The sequence below is a fragment of the Trachypithecus francoisi genome, unplaced genomic scaffold (assembly GCF_009764315.1).
Source record: "Trachypithecus francoisi isolate TF-2019V2 unplaced genomic scaffold, Tfra_2.0 Lachesis_group8, whole genome shotgun sequence".
NCBI lineage: Eukaryota > Metazoa > Chordata > Mammalia > Primates > Cercopithecidae > Trachypithecus > Trachypithecus francoisi.
The window spans coordinates 117,731,461-117,743,987 of NW_022681473.1; the positions used below are offsets into that span (position 1 = coordinate 117,731,461).

Consider the following 12,527-nt stretch of genomic DNA (forward strand, 5'->3'; position numbering starts at 1 on the left):
ACGCCTCCTCAGCAGGAAGCCCCGTTCTCCGGGACAGGGACTTTGTCTCCTTCTTAGTGAGCACCTAGAACTGTGCCCACCTGTCACATCTGTTATCAGATGGGAACATGGCAGATTTGCTGAACGAATGAAAGAAAGAAAGAAAGAAAGAAAGAATGAATGAATGAATGAATGAAGTGACACTCAAAGTTAGCCACCAAACTTAGACTAGAAAAACTGGGTTGTGGACCCTGATGGACGGTTGGCGCCTTCTTCCTTTGCTGGACGGTGATCTGTGGCTGTTTCTCCGGTGTGTTTGTAGTAGTTGCCTGGCTTGGTAACAAACACTCTAAGGAGCTACAGCTTCTGCTCGGGATCCTCGCCGCCTCCCAGGTCCTGCGATCTCTTTGCATCCCAGGAGGTCACGGTTGGTTGCAGTCCTCCTGGGTGACTCAGGAACCAGCCCCTCCTGAAGCACACAGTTTAGGGAGTTCCCGGGGCCAGAGACATCTCCAAGAGAAAGTCAAGGGCCTGGAGGAAGTGCAGACCTGACGACAGAGGCCCCGCACGCTGGCCGGGACCGCGAAGGGCGGTCAAGGGTGGAAAGGGGCTGGCTGCTGCCAGGCCTGGCGTAGTGGAGCGGGGCGGGGCGCAGCGGGGCGGGGCGGGCCTGGAGCTGCACCTGCTTCTGGGCGGACGCACTCGGCGTGAGGCGCGGGCTGCAGACGGCTGCGAGGCGCTGGGCACAGGTCAGACGTCCGTACCCGCAGGGGGCTCGAACCTGGAGGAGGGCTCGAAGCGAGAGAGGGCCCCGCCAAGGAGCGGGGCTGTGATGGAGACGGGGTTCCGACTCGCAGGGGACCTGCGGGGGAGGGGACGCGGACAGGGAGGGGCTACGGACTGGGAGGGGCTCTGGGACAGGGTTGGAGGCTCCGCTAGGGGAGGACGGGAGGGGTTGGAGGGCCCTGGTGTCGCGGAAGCCATCTGGAGCCCCCTCCGGGCTTCGGAAGCGGTGCGCACACTACTCCCACCGCCCCCAGGTGCCTCTGTCCGCCTGGCCGCGGCGCTGGAATGAATATTCCTCAGTCCCCCGCGAGTCAGGTCTGCTGCGCTGCCGGGTGAGGGGAAGGTGTGAAGCCCTCGACCTCCGTCTGCCCCGTGAGTCCGGGGAGGCGCGCCCCTGGGGATGCCATCTGGCCCCTGGGCTGTGTCCAGTCACAGCTCACATAACTCTGGGCACTGGTACCCCGACTGCCTTTCCTTGTTAGCTGCAATACACAAATACACTAGCCAGATCCTTTCCTGAGGCCAGGAAGCCTGGAATCTAATAACAAGGCGGTGGATAGAGTCCCTCGAGCCAGTGCTTAGCTTCCGCTAATGGAACCGTGGATAGAAGCCGATGTCAGGCGCAGTGGGGGAGAAATTTGCTGGGGTGGCCCTGTCTAGGGCCAGAGAAACAACCTCTGAAACTTTGATCCAGTCCTAGAGGGAAGAAAGATGTGAGTTTCAGCCAGGGAAACCTAGCACTTTAAGAAATAGAAACCCTTTCAAAATTTGAGGGCCGGTAGCTCTCCTAAAAGTTGCAGAAATGGCCACTTCTTTCACGTTCTCTTCGACCGCTTTCTGCGGTGTCTGCCGTTTTCCTCCTCCCGCGCCTTTTTGTCTCCTAGGGTTATATAGCCTTCCGAAAAGACCTGCCTACAGCATTTTACCTGCAATTTAACACTCATTTTAATAGGAAGGATGGCTTATTGTTCATGAGAAACGTGTACTGTTTTTAACCAGATGTGTAATATCTTCAGTATAACCTGGATGTTGTGCAGTGGAAAGTTACGGAAAGAATCGGGACACATGGTTAGGTGGGGGCCCAGTAGCGTCACACTTAGCTCTCCGTGACTGTGAGCTTCTTGATGTAGTAAGGATATTGGCTCCCTCTGTTCCTGGGGTTTCAGGGAAAAGATATGGAACTGATAGGAAGGTTTTATTGCATATGGCCCACTGATTTTACAAGCGGAGCTGCCTGAGATAAGCAGAAGGTGAGGCCTGACCTCTGGCTGTGCATTATTTGTTATGATATTACAGGAGCCAAGCATTCCATTTCCTTCTTTTTAGAGAGCTTTGATTTCCTCTCACATCTTCATGAAGATGGAAACAGTGTCTCAACTTACTTAGCCTCAGGCCACACCTGTTCCCATTTATTCCGTGAGTTCCTGCCGCACCCTTCTGATCGGTGTTAACAGGTTGTGATGGCCGAGTCGAAGCTATTGAATCTCACAATTGGCACCAGTTATTTCTGTTTCTCATCTCCCCCCTACCTTCAGTTAAACATCGGCTGCCATACTTAACTGTTCAAAGTACAGATGTTACCTGTGTTGGGTGTAATCGAAAGATTATCTCTTTTCCTCAAACGTAAAATGGGTGAGGACAGTTTCACCACACATAGAGTCACTCACCTAGTCAAAGTCCTTGCTATTGCAAAACTTTTTGTTGTAATAAAATTGAAGTCACTAGTGTGTCATCAACTAATGGGTACTTATAGACACATTCCATATTTGTTTCTATAGACAGGTCATAAGACAAACACTAGATTATTCCCAGTATGAGACCACAGTGGCCGGGCGCGGTGGCTCAAGCCTGTAATCCCAGCACTTTGGGAGGCCGAGACGGGCGGATCACGAGGTCAGGAGATCGAGACCATCCTGGCTAACACCGTGAAACCCCGTCTGTACTAAAAAAAAAATACAAAAAACTAGCCGGGCGAGGTGGCAGGCGCCTGTAGTCCCAGCTACTCGGGAGGCTGAGGCAGGAGAATGGCGTAAATCCGGGAGGCGGAGCTTGCAGTGAGCTGAGATCTGGCCACTGTACTCCAGCCTGGGCGACAGAGCGAGACTCCGTCTCAAAAAAAAAAAAAAGAAAAAAGAAAAAAAAAGAGACCACAGTGAAAATGAACAATTAGAGGCCACAGGTGAGTGCTGTCTTCCTCACACTTTCTTTGAACCCTTAAGCTTCTACCCTTTTAACCAGCCAGCCCTCTCCTCGAAACCTTCACTGAGGCTAGAAACAAACACAAAGACACTATTCGAATTTTAGCAAATTTTGTCTCTCTTTTCTGTTCTCTTGTGTAAAAATTAAATGGCCACAAGCTACACCACTGGAGGAAAAAGGAAAGTCAAAAGGTGTATCAGCCTCCTGTATGTGATGCAGAGTTCAACTGAATATAGCACGGTACACACCCACGTTCTCCTTGCCAGGACTTAGATATCCTAAGCCATTATCTTGCTGGTTGTTGAAATCATAATGAGGCTTTACAGAGCACAAGGTGATGTTTGTAAACAGCACTGTTCGGGGAAGATAAGAATCCATATTTTGAAAATAAGGAGACGGAAACAGAGATATTGTGTATGTGGTCCAGGGTTCGTCAGTAATTAAATGGCAGAGCCAGAATTTAAACCAGCATTCCTTCCAGAATACCACAGCTGCCTCTGGAGTGGTTTTTGTTGTTCTTGTTGAATTTTGTGATGGAAGATTGTGATTTGTTTTTCTTGAACACTTAATATGTTTTCTGACTTGAACTGTTAGTATCTAAACTTAGAAACTCTCTCGTTTGGTATATCTCATGCCCAGCTTTGTTCCATATAATTACAAATATATCTTAGAGCTGGGTATAATCTTAAAGATTGTCAAGTCCAATCTTGTGGTTTTTCAAAGAAGAAAACTGGATTCAAGAAAAATAAAGCAAGTACCTCATGTTGCTTCCCCAAATCTACTTCATTGAAGAACTGGAGCTACAAACAATGTTCAGATTATTGCTCCTTCTGTCATGCGGTCCCTTGAGAATTTGCCAAATGTATAAATCCAGTGACTTACTTTGATGTACTTTTTTGGTTTGCGGTCTGTGACAGCAAACATAACCTCCCTCAAATGCCTATGGACCTTCTAACTGTAGCCGTTATTATAGTGGCTAAAGTTCTAACTTCTGTTCTAACTGTGCTCCTGGTTCCATGACAAACAGCTTTACTTGTCTTATTCCTAGCACAGTGCCCTTAGCAGGCATACATAAAATGTGGTCAATATGTCAGATAAACATCTGAAAAAGTGTGAGATGTTATTAGAAGTTCATTCAGCTACAAGAACAGAAAATCCTGCTACAGCAGCTTAAACAAATAAGGAGTTTGTTTTTCTCAGAGAACAAGAAGTCTGGAGGTGAGAAGGCTGGGGCGGGGAAAGGGGTTCCGATGTGAACGTCAGCTGAGACAGGTTCCTTCTGTCTTCCCGCACCACCCTCCTTAGCATGGGGCTTTCATCTCCACTTCCCCAAGTTGCAGCAGAAAGATGGGCAGAGGCATGTGCCAGTAGAGTCTTGTCTTGTCTTTTCTGTTTTCTTTTCTTTTCTTTCTCTCTCTCTTTCTCTCTCTCTCTGTCTCTTTCTTTCAAGATGGAGTCTCTCTCAATGGCACGATCTCGGCTCACTAAAACCTCCACTTCCCGGGTTCAAGTGATTCTTCTGCCTCAATATCGGAGTAGCTGGGATTTCAGGGGTGCGCCACCACGCCCAGCTAAGTTTTGTATTTTTAGTAGAGATGGGGTTTCACCATGTTGGTCAGGCTTGTCTTGAACTCTTGACCTCGTGATCTGCCCCCTCAGCCTGCCAAAGTGCTGGGATTACAGGTGTGAGCCACCGCGCCTGGCCTGTCCTTCTTTATAATAAATAATAATAATAACAGCTTTTCTGGTAGCCCACCCCAAAAGACTTCTTACATGTCATTGGTCAGAACCATGTCACATACACACTGTTAACGGTAAGGGAAATTGAGAGAATCTAGTGTTTTAGATGGACAAGTTGCCAATATATCAAAATAAGAATTTTGGGCCAGGCACAGTGGCTCACACCTGTAATTCCAGCACTTTGGGAGGTCAAGGCTGGTAGATCACCTGAGGTCAAGAGTTCAAGACCAGCCTGGCCAACCTGGTGAAACCCCATCTCTACTAAAAATACAAAAAATCAGCCGGGCGTGCTGGCAGGCGCCTATAGTCCCAGCTACTCAGGAGGCTGAGGCAGGAGAACCGCTTGAACCCAGGAGGCAGAGATTGCAGTGAGCCGAGATCATGCCACTTGCACTCCAGCCTGGGCAACAAGAGCAAAACTCCATCTCAAAAAATAATAATAGTAACAAAACAGGAATTTTGTTAATAAGGCAGGGGAGAGAATGAACATTGGGTAGGCAGCTGGCAGTGTCTGCCATAGTGTGTTTTATGAGTCATAGATCCTGTCTCTAAATAGATTGTTATTTGTTTTGGTTTTTTGTTTGTTTTACTACAGTTTGTTTTGCAGTGGGTCTAGGGGAACTTTTTTAAATGGTAGAGTGCAAGGACCACTCTGAGAACTGCTAATTATGTAGGTCTGGGCTGGGTCTATAAATCTCCGTTACGGACTGGCACGCCAGGTCATCTGAGGGCAGGTGGTTGCGGGAATACATTTTGAGAAACACCGAATGTCGGGTAGTTTAGCAGAAGCACCTTCATTTTTTTTCTGTTAGCTTTTTGCCTCACTCCTCTTGAGGAGTATTACTTTATTTTTTAATTTTCTACTTTGGTCAACATAAATCAATGTATAATCTTAGAAGTCATTCGTTGTAGAAGGTTTTCACTGAGTTTATACCGAATATATAACCCTAGCGGCAATTACTTCCAATGCTTTGGGTTGTGTTTTTCTGATATTAACATATCCTAAATAGCATGCAAATACTGGCCATTTCTTCTTCTCTTTTCCAGTTCTGGATGACATCTATTGACATCCTACCTGGAAGGATGAGGGTTTAGCTCCTTTACACCCCCACCCTCCCTCTCACCTTTACATCCCTTTCTTTTAAGTTCCCAATATGGTTATATCCTAAATTTCTGATATGTCAGTGTTTGGCATTTACATTATCATGACCATGTATATATTTTTCCCAACTAAGGCATGTGATACTCCATGATCTTTACATTTCCGTTCTTGACCAATCTTTTCCCCCACCCCCTGGAACAGGGTGTAGGAATTGCTACATTTTCTTTAGTTGTTTAGTTATTTGAGAACTCATCGCCAAGGAGACATTTTCTGGAGCCAAGGAAACTCATGGGGGCCCTCTGAGTGCTGCTAATTGCATGGAGCTGTTGAGTGGGGAAGAAAAACCAGGCCGCCATCAAGAAGCATTTGGGGTCAATTTTCTAAGCACATCTGAAAAGCAAGAGTCTAGAACCTCCACGGTCCCTGTCTGTTGTGATTTATTTTCTCATTCTAAATACATATACACTTTTTTTTTCTATCTAGGCCATCTCTTGTGGAATACATATGTACTTTCATACCCAATTATGTACAGTTTTTGTAATTTTACGCCTTTTTCTTGAAGAAGGCTCCCAAAAGTGTCTAAGATTCAGGCCCCATAAGATGCAGTTGCTTTTCGAGCTTGTGCCCATTTAAGATGTCACCTTCCTTCCTTCACACTTGATTGCTGGTTTGGCTGGGTATGGGACATTAATTAGAAATCATTTCCTGTCCCAATTTTGAAAATATCACTCTACTTTCTTATGGTGCTGTTGAGAAGCTGATGCCATTCTAATTCCTGATCCCTTGTATTTCGTTTTAATCTCTGGGCATGTGTAGGGTTTTCTTTATTGCTCATATTCTGATATTTCATGATGTTGTTCTTTAATGTTGGGGTGGGGTTTTTTGGCGGAGGGGAAACAGGGAGGTATTGGTCACTGTCTTAGGTATTTTATAGGCCTTTTCAATCCAAAAATTACATTCTTCAGTTCTGAGTGGTTTTCTTCTGTTATATAATTTTCTCGTTCTTTCTTTCTGAAGCTTAAATTACTTAGACTGAATCTGAAAATGGGATCTCTTGGATCTGTCCTGTAATTTCACCTTTTTTATTAAAAAAAAAAATCCCATGTTTTTTAGTTCTAATAAATCTTCCAACACTGCTATTAAATGTTTACATTCTGCCATTATATTTTTAATTCTCAGAAGCTTTTATTGGCGAGAGGTGTGGTCTTCTAAATGGTTTTTACAGTATCCTGTTCTCATTTCATGAATGCAGTATCTTCTATTATTTCTCTGAGAATATTCATTCAGTACTTTTTCTACATTTTAAAAGTTTTCTTCAGCTACCTACAATGTCTGTGTATATTTTCAAAGTGACTTTTAATGTTGCTTTTGGCCTGCCTTTCACGTTGGAAGCTTTATTCACATGTACGTGTTTAGGGATGGTGTGCGTCGTCTGTGGGCGTGGCTTGTAGTTTGGCGGGCTTCATTATAGGGTGGTTAGACAGAGAAGGCCTTTTTGATGGCTTATCATTGTCTCTAGTGCTTTCTAGTACATATAATGGGTTTCTCTGTAGAAAGATCTCATTTCTAGGCATTTATTCCTGTTTGAAAAAAGTCAAATAATAACTTAGATGTATTTATTATGTCATCTGCTTAATAGCAGAGGTTCTTGTTGTAAGGTGAATACGTGGAAATCTAGGATTCAAAATGGGAAACGTGTCCTTGACTCTGCCTCCACTTTGAAGTTCCTGATGTTCTCCACGTTTTCTTTTCTATTGAAAGATAAAAATAAAAAACTCCGAGATATTCGGGAATGAAAACTCTTTGAATACATGTACAACTAATTACTTTTTGATAACTATTTGCAAAATATTCATTACCCACCTACAAGGAAACAGTCACTAATCCAGAATAAATTAGGGCCTCTGGAGATGCTCTGTGTCTTGCCAGTGTTTTTCTTTACGAGTTGTGTAGGTGGAGGGCTTAGCTAAGATGGAAAAGCATAATTGGCACAGTGTTTTTCCTTGCTGGATTATGTTGGGAAAACACTCTTCTAATACCTCTAGAATTTGGGACAGAAATTCTGTCCTTGAAGATTACCCTCCAAATCCATGCAGTTTTTCCCTTGTGCAGCCCAACAGTGACCATCAAAACTTGGAGCAGATTCATCTTTTTTTTTTTTTTTTCTGGGAAAGGTTTAGATCAGGTGAAGGGAACAGGTACTACGTATGATAGGAATAGTTCCTGCTTTAGCTTCCTAAGGCCTCTCTCTTGGAAAGCCTGCCCATTAGACCCTGGATTTTTTGCTGTTAGCTTTTCCTTCTTAGATGCCTTCAAAAAAGACTGCAAACTCCCTGACAGCAGGGGCCCAAGCTTGTCACCTCTGCAACTCCATCGCCCAGAACAGTGCCTTATGCATAATAGGCACTTGAAAAATGTTAGTTGACTTAAATTGACCCTATTATCTGTTTTAAACTAGCCCTTCCTACCTGTCCCCTTGCTATTTCCTCTGTTTCTCTTACATCTTTTTATGTCACCACCTCTTGGATGATGCTACCTCATTCTCAAATCTGATGGTATGGAATAGCTATAAGAAAACAAACTTGGAAGATCTCTAATTACTAGGACTCTAAGTAGAATTTCCAGGATTGAAAACTCCCCATATCACCTTATTAAATATCTAATTATTTCTTAGGTTATCACCAACCAACCTGCATTGAGTCCCTCCTGAGCCACAGTTCAGTTTGGATTATGTTTTCCTCATGTTCCATCCCTTGACTGTCATGCCCTTCTCTTCCTTCCAGTGTCTTTGATTGGCCTCCACTTTGATCCAGAGCTTCTCTTTGATCTGTTCTAATGGTCATTTTTCTGCCTCCTCCCCTACATTGATCTACCATCTGGCATATTTTATACATTATACAAAGCACATTTTTGCACCAGTTTCAGAATACCTACCTGTCAATCAAACAGACATCTTTCAAACCTAACTCAGACCCACAATGAGAGTCTCTCTTCTGGCCATTACTGAGATAGCTCCTGCTTTGGTCTCACTGGGGCTGTTTATTTCTCTATGGGAGGTTCTAGAACAGTAACTAAACTACAATGCAAAACAGTGGTCTGTAGATTAGTGTTTCTCCATCATCAGCACTAACAATAGAATCTAAACTCCCAAGGACCTGGAGACTTGACTGAGAACAGCCTGGCATAAGTGCAGTCTCTCTTAATACTAAAAAATGTATGCTACCCCAAAATATGTCTGTATCTGTTTTAAAATGAAAACCATTTTTCCAGAATCTTTAGGTGAAATTGATACTCAAGTATTATGTTCATCTTGTGATTTCAGATATCATCTTGGGGGAGAGGATTCACATATATGCCAGTCTGTGAGACACAGTAGTAGAAATCAAAGGACTTATCTAGCGCTAAGAATTGCATGAAAATAGTGATGGTACCAACAACTTTACCAATGGCTAGATTTAGGAGACAGTGTTCTCTTGATTCAACATTAAGGCTAAGCTGCATCAGTTCAGTTCAGTTCAAGAACTATTATTGCCGGGCGCGGTGGCTCAAGCCTGTAATCCCAGCACTTTGGGAGGCCGAGACGGGTGGATCACGAGGTCAGGAGATCGAGACCATCCTGGCTAACACGGTGAAACCCCGTCTCTACTAAAAATACAAAAAAATTAGCCGGGCGAGGTGGCGGACGCCTGTAGTCCCAGCTACTCGGGAGGCTGAGGCAGGAGAATGGCGTGAACCCGGGAGGCGGAGCTTGCAGTGAGCTGAGATCTGGCCACTGCACTCCAGCCTGGGCGGCAGAGCGAGACTCCGTCTCAAAAAAAAAAAAAAAAAAAAAGAACTATTATTATATAATATCAAGCTTGTGCTAGTTTATGATGGAGATAATAAGGTCTCTGCTCTTGAAGATTCCGTAGACTAATGGGCAAGACATATGTCACTATATAATTTTAATATAACACGATAAGTGATAAAAATCATGGTATGTATAAGGTCCTTTGAAAACACAGAGGTGGGCACTTAGCCCAGCCTGGAAATTTACAGAGGCTTCCTGGAGGAGATAAGGCCTAAATACAGAAACAAGTAAGAGGAATGAAAAGGATGTGCAGGCCGGGCGCGGTGGCTCAAGCCTGTGATCCCAGCACTTTGGGAGGCCGAGACGGGCGGATCACGAAGTCAGGAGATCGAGACCATCCTGGCGAACACGGTGAAACCCCGTCTCTACTAAAAATACAAAAACTAGCCGGGCGACGTGGCGGGCGCCTGTAGTCCCAGCTACTCGGGAGGCTGAGGCAGGAGAATGGCGTAAACCCGGAGGCGGAGCTTGCAGTGAGCTGAGATCCGGCCACTGCACTCCAGCCTGGGCGACAGAGCGAGACTCCGCCTCAAAAAAAAAAAAAAAAAAAAAGAAAAGGATGTGCAATTCAGAGAGACAACGTGAGCAAAGGGGACACTGTCAGGTTCACGGCAGGGAGAATTGGAAGGTGATGCTGGAGAGGAGCCACATCCAGGTATATCTAATGCAAGGGGACGTGGGCCCCTCCACAGGCTGCTGGTGAGCCAGTGGAACATTTTCCATTCTCTAGTAGTGTAGTCACATGTACACGGAAGGTGGAAGACTGGCTGCGGGGTGGAAGGATTCAGGGACAGCAGGACTCGAGGCCTCGCAGTCGCTTAGGAAAAAGCCAGCGAGAGCCCAAATGAGATCATTGCTGCAGGCACAGAAGGGAAAGAGAAAACAACAAGATACTTGGGAAAGTGAATTTAGCAGAATTTTGGTGTCTTTGGTGGCAACGGTGAAGGGAGAAGAGAGTCCGGAATGACTCCCAGGATTCTGGCTTTCTGGGTGACGGGACCTTAAGCCATTGCCCAAGTTTGGGATATGAGAAGAGAAGCCGATTCGGTGGGGAAAGAAGGTGGTGAATTCAGTGTTGGACATACTGATATGAGATGTCTAAGAAACATCTATATGTTTCTGTGCATGTCTGTCCCTTCAGCAGGTTGTTGGATCTAGGAGTCTGAGACTGAGAGACAAGGTCAGAGCTGGAGATGAAGTTGTGGGAGTCAGCAGTGTGCAAGTGGTGATTAATCCATGGGTGTGTGTGAGAGTTCTTGCAAGGGGAAGAGGAAGTGGAAGTAAGGGCTTATGCAAGGAGGACTGTTGAGTAAAGTGGAAGATCCCAGCCTCTGCCTCTTCACTAATGTCAGTGCTGAACAAGCTCACTAGCAGTGGATGCTGAGGGAAGGAAGAAAGGAAACTGTCTGTAAACTTGAACATTTTTTCTAAGAGGTGGAGAAGGCGGAGAGCTCAAGCCTTGAAGAAATGTTCCTTAGTGGCCTGGCATCTCAGAAATGTGACTCCATGACTTTGGAGAGATGTTTCCATTATTATTTTCCTTGAGCACCCAGAAAGAAAATTATGAACGAAATGTATTCTTTCACACGGCTGAGTTAAGAATAGTGTTAATTACTGAAATATATGTAAGGGTTTTTTGTTGTTGTTGTTGTTGTTTGAAAACTAAGCCCACCTTTGAAGTCCAGAGATGTCCTTTCACTCTAATGTATGCTGAGGTGACAACTGGTAACTGCTTCTTTGTAGGTAATATCCATAGCCTTAGTTTCATCCTCTCTTCTCCATGACTGAAACTTGCTCCAACTTCTACATTTCGTTTTTGTGATGTATTAATAAGGAGCAAAGACGTAAAGGGACTTCAGAATTCGGAAGAGCCATGGAAGTCCCTCTTCCAAACTCCCTATTTAACAAATAAAGAAATGAGAACCCTCAGAGGCTATGTGTCTTGCTCAAGGTTACAGAGTGAATTCCTAGCAGCATTCAGGCTAGGACCCAGGTATTCTGACTCAGTGGCCAGTGTTCTTGTTAGATAGTGAGAAAATAGAATTTAGTCCAATTTGTTTTTCAATCTCGAATTCAGGATCCAGCAAAACTGCCTAATTTTCATGACAGTTTGAAAAAAGGCCCAGATCAAATGCCACCTCCTCTGTGAGGCCCGCCCGGTTTCTCAGGTGAGAGTTACCCACTTTGTGTGCTATGTGCTAGGACTGCTACCAGTACGTCCCAGGACAATCAGTCTTTCATAGTATTGTCATGTGGCTCTTAACAACAGGGACATGTTCTGAGAAAGGTGTCGTTAGGTGATTTTGTTGTGCAGACATCCTAGAGTGTACTTACACAAACCCAGATGGCATAGCCTACTACACATCTAGGCTATGCGGTGTATACTGTCAGTACTGAGCATACGCCCTGTTAGCAGATGCTGAAGGGAGTCTGTAGGCGTGAGCACTTTTTCCAAGAATTGACTTCAAACCTGTACAGCACATTACTATACCACACACTGTAGGCAGTTACAGCACAGTGGTAAGTACATGTGTCTCTAAACATGGAAAACATGCATTCAAAATACGGTATTATGGCCAGGCTCAGTGGCTCACACCTGTAATCCCAGCAGTTCAGGAGGCGGAAGTGGGCAGATCACCTGAGGTTGGGAAGTTCAAGACCAGCCTGACCAACATGGGGAAACCCCGCCTCTACTAAAAATACAAAATTAGCCAGGCATGGTGGTGCAAGCCTGTAATCCCAGCTACTCGGGAGGCTGAGACAGGAGAATAGCTTGAACCCAGGAGGCGGAGATTGCCATGAGCCAAGATTGTGCCATTGCACTCTAGCCTGGGCAACAAGAGCAAAACTCCACCTCAAAAATAAAATAAA

At 45.0% G+C, this 12,527-nt stretch overlaps 1 protein-coding gene across 1 annotated transcript in view; it reads left to right on the plus strand.

Annotated features, from left to right (window-relative positions):
• The first annotated feature begins 626 nt into the window (after window positions 1-626).
• The window catches only part of TMEM45B (transmembrane protein 45B), a 43,107-nt gene continuing 31,206 nt past the window's right edge, over window positions 627-12,527 (plus strand). The window contains exon 1 of the mRNA XM_033204315.1: window positions 627-728. The gene's annotated coding sequence lies outside the window, so the exon portion shown is untranslated. The remainder of the gene's footprint in view (window positions 729-12,527) is intronic.